The sequence below is a fragment of the Schistocerca nitens genome, chromosome 2, assembly GCF_023898315.1.
Source record: "Schistocerca nitens isolate TAMUIC-IGC-003100 chromosome 2, iqSchNite1.1, whole genome shotgun sequence".
Lineage (NCBI taxonomy): Eukaryota > Metazoa > Arthropoda > Insecta > Orthoptera > Acrididae > Schistocerca > Schistocerca nitens.
The window spans coordinates 444,719,305-444,725,890 of record NC_064615.1 but is presented as its reverse complement, the minus strand read 5'-3'; positions in this window follow the sequence as shown (position 1 = coordinate 444,725,890).

The window sequence follows — 6,586 nt, the reverse complement described above, 5'->3', positions numbered from 1 at the left end:
TCAGCAGCTCCGACAGGCACTGGTGCAAGAATGGGAGGCTATACCCCAGCAGCTGCTCGACCACGTGATCCAGAGTATGCCAACTCGTTGTGCGGCCTGTGTATGTGTGCATGGTGATCATATCCCATATTGCTGTCGGGGTACATGCGCAGGAAACACTGGCGCTTTGTAGCACATGTGTTTCGGGACGGTTTTCTCAACTTATCACCAATACCGTGGACTTACAGATCTGTGTCGTGTGTGTTCCCTATGTGCCTATGCTATTAGCGCCAGTTTTGTGTAGTTCCACGTTGTGTGGCACCACATTCTGCAATTATCCTTAATTTATGAGCATGAGTGTATTTCGCCTCTAACGGAAAACAGACGCTTTGCGTTCACATTGGGGAATGCATGGAAGGAGCGACGAATAGTGATTGGGCTAATTGTGGCTACACTGTGCAGTAACGAAATTGCAAATATCTGACAAAACACAAGAGAAAATGCGTCCGATGACTGTTAGGAGAGACACCTGGTATAAAACCAGGATCTAGATTCCAGTACATAAGGTAGAATTCGAGCAATGAACAAGGAGAAGAAGAAGCAAAGCAAGGTACATATCTCTTTAATCGTATTGTTAACAACTTACTCATAGGATTTCATTTGCCCAGCCACACATACTATGGTCGAAGAAGGAAGTTTATGAAAGGACTACAGAAAAGTGATGGGGGCAGTTCATTAGACGAAGCTTGTTAGGAATATGACACCCGGACAATCTGTCAGGCAGATATCAAGCACACTAGAGTCTAGTTGAGAAAAGCTTGGCGAAGCAAAAGACACTGACCTCGGTAAAAAAATTATCTGCTTTAGCAGTGACTGATGGAATGAAAGTTACAGTTAAAACGGAGATGAGTAGGGGAAAGGTGAAGAAGAAGGTCACAGACAATGTAGTGAACAAATGAATTAAAACAGTTCAGAGAAGTTTTAGGCCAGTGAAGCGTGATAAAAATCTCATCACAGTTGTGGAAATTGCTTCTGAAATTGCTACCAAGGTGCTCTAAAATCAAAATCACACAAGAGAAAGTGTACAACATGCATCATCAAACCAGATGGTTACCGTTCATTCCAATATTTGCCGCATTATCACCACTTGGATGGTTCACTAAATATTTTTGTAATGCAGTTACTGTTGACAAAGTGCTAGCTGAGATCCAAAGACATAATCATGCAGTGTAGGCAATAACATTTTGTGGAAGGAAAGGACCGTATTTAGGTCCATATAGAAAAAACAAATCCGGTCTGCATTCGACAAAAAAAAGCTCCCCTTACGCAGCCTTCCAGCAAGACTGTTTACTAAGACTGAATTATGATATCGTGCTGAAAAACTGGAAATTTCTCATTTTTGGGGTGTGTTTATGAAAGATACTTTTTCCAGAAAGCCTAATAGTTACGAGAGGGCGTTTGTTGACCAACAGACAGGACGTGCACCCGCTTATCTTACACGAGGAAGGATAATATCTTGTGTTACTTAATATCACAATTTGGATTCCAGAAGGGTTGTTCGACTGAGAACGCTATTAGTACATTCACTCATCAAACAATGCAGGGCTTAAATAAAATTATATCGCCAGTAGGTATTTTTTGTGATCTTTCCAGGGCGTATAGATCATGTAACTCTCCTAGAAAAATTCAGCTGGTTTGAATCATACTTAACAAAAAGAATGCTAAATGTTATGCTGAATATCTGAGTGTTGGAAAGAGAGACGTTTTAGTGACTGGGCACGTAATGTCTTACGGTATAATTTTCTGGGGTAACTCATCGCTTAGAAAGTAAGAATAACCTGTGTTATTCACCCACAGACGTCATGCAAGCACCTTTTGAAGGGGCTAGGGGTTTTAACTGCGACATCACAATACATACAGTACACTCGCTAATGAAATCCATCGTAAATAATCTGTAACAGTTTGAGAAGAACAGTGGTATTCATGCTTACACTAGAGGGAAAATGACTTCTATCTCTCACTGTTAAAGCTGTCAACGGGTCAGAAAAGTATTCAACATGCAGTAAGAAAAATTTTTGATAATTTGCCCAATAACATAAAATGTCTGATAGGTAGCGATGCAAGTTTTAAAAATAATTTAAAATAAATCCTCCTGGACAATTCCTTCTGCTCCACCGACAAATTTGTATTTAAAAACTGGAAGGTAGTTAAAAAGAAAGAAGGGGAAAGTGTAGTTGCATGAGTAGGACGAGAAGTAATAATGTGTTCCTTAATGTTAACGCTAATCATGCGTACATATCCTGTAAACCGATTTTTTCCACACCGTTTCGATAAAGGAATAGTTCAAATGACCCATGCAACATGTAAATAACTATCTAGCATTAGTAGTAGTAGTAGTAGTAGTAGTAGTAGCTTTATTCATCTGTAGATCTCTTTTCACAAGGATATAGGACATGTCAAAGTATTTACAAGTTTAGACCAATTTAAAATAAGGTAATTCGTATACAGATACATTTACAGACTTCTAGTTAGAGATAATCATTAGATTTACTCCTGGTATACAATACGTTTCTTACCAATAACTTAGAAAATAACGTAATCCCACACTGTTTACTCATGTCTCATTATCAGTCACTTCACACACTATACACACATTGTTTCATAACACTTTACTCACTACACTCACACACAAACACACACACACACTGGTGATCTCTGTACCGCAACTTCCCATTTGCTATCCTGAAAAACTGAGTCAGCATCCCTCTATAATGAGCGAGATGTTGAGCTCAGAAAGAGGAAGAGGTGTTAGTACTGTGCTTTTGTAGAAAAGGAAAGAAGAGGGAAAAAATCATAATGTGAAGGTGGTATGTGGAATGTTGGGTATTTTATAGTCATTATTATTATTTATTTGTATAACTTTTTTTTACCAAACCCCTACTCTGCTTTATCTGAGTAATCCTTCGATGTATAAAATGTATTGCATAAGAATTCGATAATATCTAGCGAGGTTATTACTGATATCGTATGTTAATTTATCTGGAGGAATTTAAACACCAAAGATAGGTCAACAATGGTAATCGGATACTTTTATAGACCGCCTGGATCAGGAGCTGTTGTGGCAGCCGCTTCATTAGTAACTTTTCTGATCGCACCGTTGTATAGAGGGTGACTTCAACTTGCCACGCGTAGATTGGGTGAGTCATGCTATCAAAACTGGTGCCAGTAACAGGGATTTGTGTCACATTATTCCGAATGTTTTGTCCGAAAATTACTTCGAGCAGAGAACTAGCTCAGGAAGGTGGCATCTCAGACCTCTTAGCATCAAACAGAACTGAATTTATTGAATCCGCTAACGTAGGGGAATGTAGCAGTGCTCTTTCGCTGTGATTGCAACTGTGACTACGGACAGTACAAGGAATATTAAGAAAGGTAGCAAAATATATGTGGCACAAATGGAAAAAATTCAAAAAGCATCGTTCAATGTAAACTCACATAAAAAAAAAAAAAACAGAACACCTTGAACCGCTAGAGATAGGACGTTTATGTTCATTGGACATGTACATTAGTATATTCTGCAGAAATGACTAGCATTCCAGTCTCCTCGGTTCAGCATGTACCCTGTTGCCTAGCAGACACAGAGTCCACCATGAGCCTTGATAGCTTTTCCATGTCTGATGGCATCGTCGCGTATGAGGCGCTAATGGCGTCCTGTGGTATAAACATCCATGTTGCATTCACCTGTTTCCCAAGTTCGTTTGCGGTGGGTGACATTGGGTCATAGTGCTGCACCCGTCGTTTGACTATATCCCATGCATTTTCGACTGGCGGCAGAAATGGTACGGCTACAGGTCGCAGGATGTTATTCACGTAGGTCATACTGGTCGCCCGCCGTTGTGGCCGTGCGGTTCTAGGCGCTTCAGTCTGGAACCGCGTGACCGCTACGTCGCAGGTTCGAATCCTGCCTCGGGCATGGATGTGTGTAATTTCCTTAGGTTACTTAGGTTTAAGTTCTAGGGGACTGATGACCACAGATGTTAAGTCCCATAGTGCTCAGAGCCATTTGAACCATCATACTGGTCACAGTACCTCGGACAAGCAACAACTGTGATTTGTGGTTGTACCCAATAGCACCACACACTACAAGGTCTTGAGATGGCACTGTACGTATTGTGCGAACACAGTCACTGAGATGCCACTCTCTCCTGCCTGCAGCGAACCAAAATGGGGCCATAATTTTCAAACAGGCAGCACCCGGATTCGTCCGAAAACACTGTCTGATGCCAGTCCTGTCTCCAGTGATGTTGTCCCATACACCATTGCCGTCTAACATTTTTGTGCACATTCGTCAATGGTAGGCGGAGGAATAGACGAGGCGCACGTAACCCATGCCGTAAAAAACGATGGCGGACTGCCATCCCATATAGTGTAAGATGTGTTATACTGTTCCATTCTTGCGCTAGAGCTGAGGAGGATGCAGATATGTCCTTCAATGCCAGTCGGATGAGGTGTCGATCTTCTCGGGAGGTAGTCTGGGTGGTGCGAGCTGATCCATATCGCCGTGCTGTACGACCTTCCGTGAACAGTAGTGCACACACCTGTTGCACTGTCGAAACACTTTGTCCCACAAGAGCAACAGTTTCCCGGACACATGCGTCACATTCTCTCAGGCCAATAATGCGCCCTTTTTCAAACTCACTGTTTTGACGGTACAGTTCGCGCATATGTCTGCGAGGCATCCTGCACGTCTGCTCTAGTCACTCTGATCTATTCCCTTCGGTTTAAAGCGACAACTAGAACCGCAGGCGCATTTAACCGGTAGATGGTGTTCCGCAGCGATATCGATGTTGTTACTGAAACCGCGGACCGACACGGTTGAAATGCTAATCATTTCTGAAGAACATACTAATGTACATGTTCCGTGAATGTGAACGTCCTTCTGTAGTTGTTCAAGGTGTTCTGTGTTTTCTGAACATGAGTGTACTTGAGACAGTTATGGTCCCACCAAGGTCTGAAGGGTCGGGAAATACCAATCCTGGTTTAACAGCCTTGTTAAGAAAACTGCTAAGTAAATGGAGAGCTTCATCACACATTCAAGAGAAGTCAAAACACAGAAGACAAACAAAAGCTGAAGGAAGCGAAAATTAGTGTAAGGAGAACAATAAAGGAAGCGTTCAGTGGCTCAGAAAGTAAAATTTTGTCAACCGATACAACTAAAAACCCTAAGAGCTTTCGGTCTTATGTGAAATCAGTAAGTGGTTCTGAATGATCTTTTCAATAATTCAGTGACTATACAGGCACCGAAACGGAAGATAAAAAAGAGAATACGAAAATACTGAATACGTTTTCCGAAACTGTTTCACGGTGGAACACAATATTGCTGTTCCTCCTTTCGATCGTCATACGAAAGTCGAATTCGCAGATATTGAGATAACTGATCTCGGAATTAAAAGCAATAACAATGGCTAAGTGGCTTAGATACCTATAAGATTGTACTAAGATTATTCGAAAGACCATGATCCACTTCTAGCAGCAGTTTATCGCTGTTCGTTGGAGCAACGAAGGGTACCTAGTGCCTGGAAAAAAGTGGAAACGATTCTCGTCTTGAAGAGGGGTCGTAGGACAGATACACATGATTATAGGCCAATATCGTTGACGCCAATCTGTTGCAGAATTATAGAACATGTTTTATGCTGAAGAATTATAACGTTTTTGGGGAGCGAAAATCTCCTTTGTAAAAATTAACACGGTTTCCGAAAATAGAGACCTTGCGAAACTTAGCTCACTCTGGGCGTCCGTGAGATCCACAGCGCTGTAGAAAACGGCGTTCACGTTGATGCCGTGTTCCTCAATTCAGAAAAGCATTTGACTCCGTCCTGGACTACCGTTAAGTGAAAAAGTACTAGCTTACCGAGCATCAAACCTAATTCGCGACTGGATTTAAGATTTCCATGAAAATAAAACTCAGCATGTCACCACTAACGGAAAAAAATCGGTAGACGAAAAGGTAAGTTACTGAGTAGCCCAGGGAAGTGTGATAGAACCGTTAATGTTTGCAACGTATACAAATGATCTAGCAGAAAGCGCCGGAAGGTCGCAGATGATGCGGTGGTCTATAAGAAAGTAGTAACGGCAAAAGACAGTATTGAATTGTAGAACGACCTGCAGAGTGTTGATCAATGATGCAGGTTCTTGCAGTTGATCTGAAAATGTAACATAGGAAAAGAAATCCACTCTGTACAACTGTACTATCGATGACAATTTGCTGGCTCCAACCACTATGGAACTTAGCATCTGAGGTCATCAGTCCCCTAGATTTAAAACTACTTAAGGACATAACACCTACCCATGCCCAAGGCAGAATTCGAACCTGCGACCGTAGCAGCAGCGCGGTTCCGGACTGAAGCACCTAAGACCGCTTGGCCACAGCGCCCGGCCAATTTGCTGGCGTCAAGAGTTTCTCTCATTTATATCTCGTGATAAGACCACGATGAGAAAATTTGAGAAATTAGAGCTGATACTAGGGTCACCATTTATCATCCTACGCACTCGCCAGTGGAGCAGCGAAGGGGGATGAGTTAAGTGGTACCAGAAGTATCCTCTACCA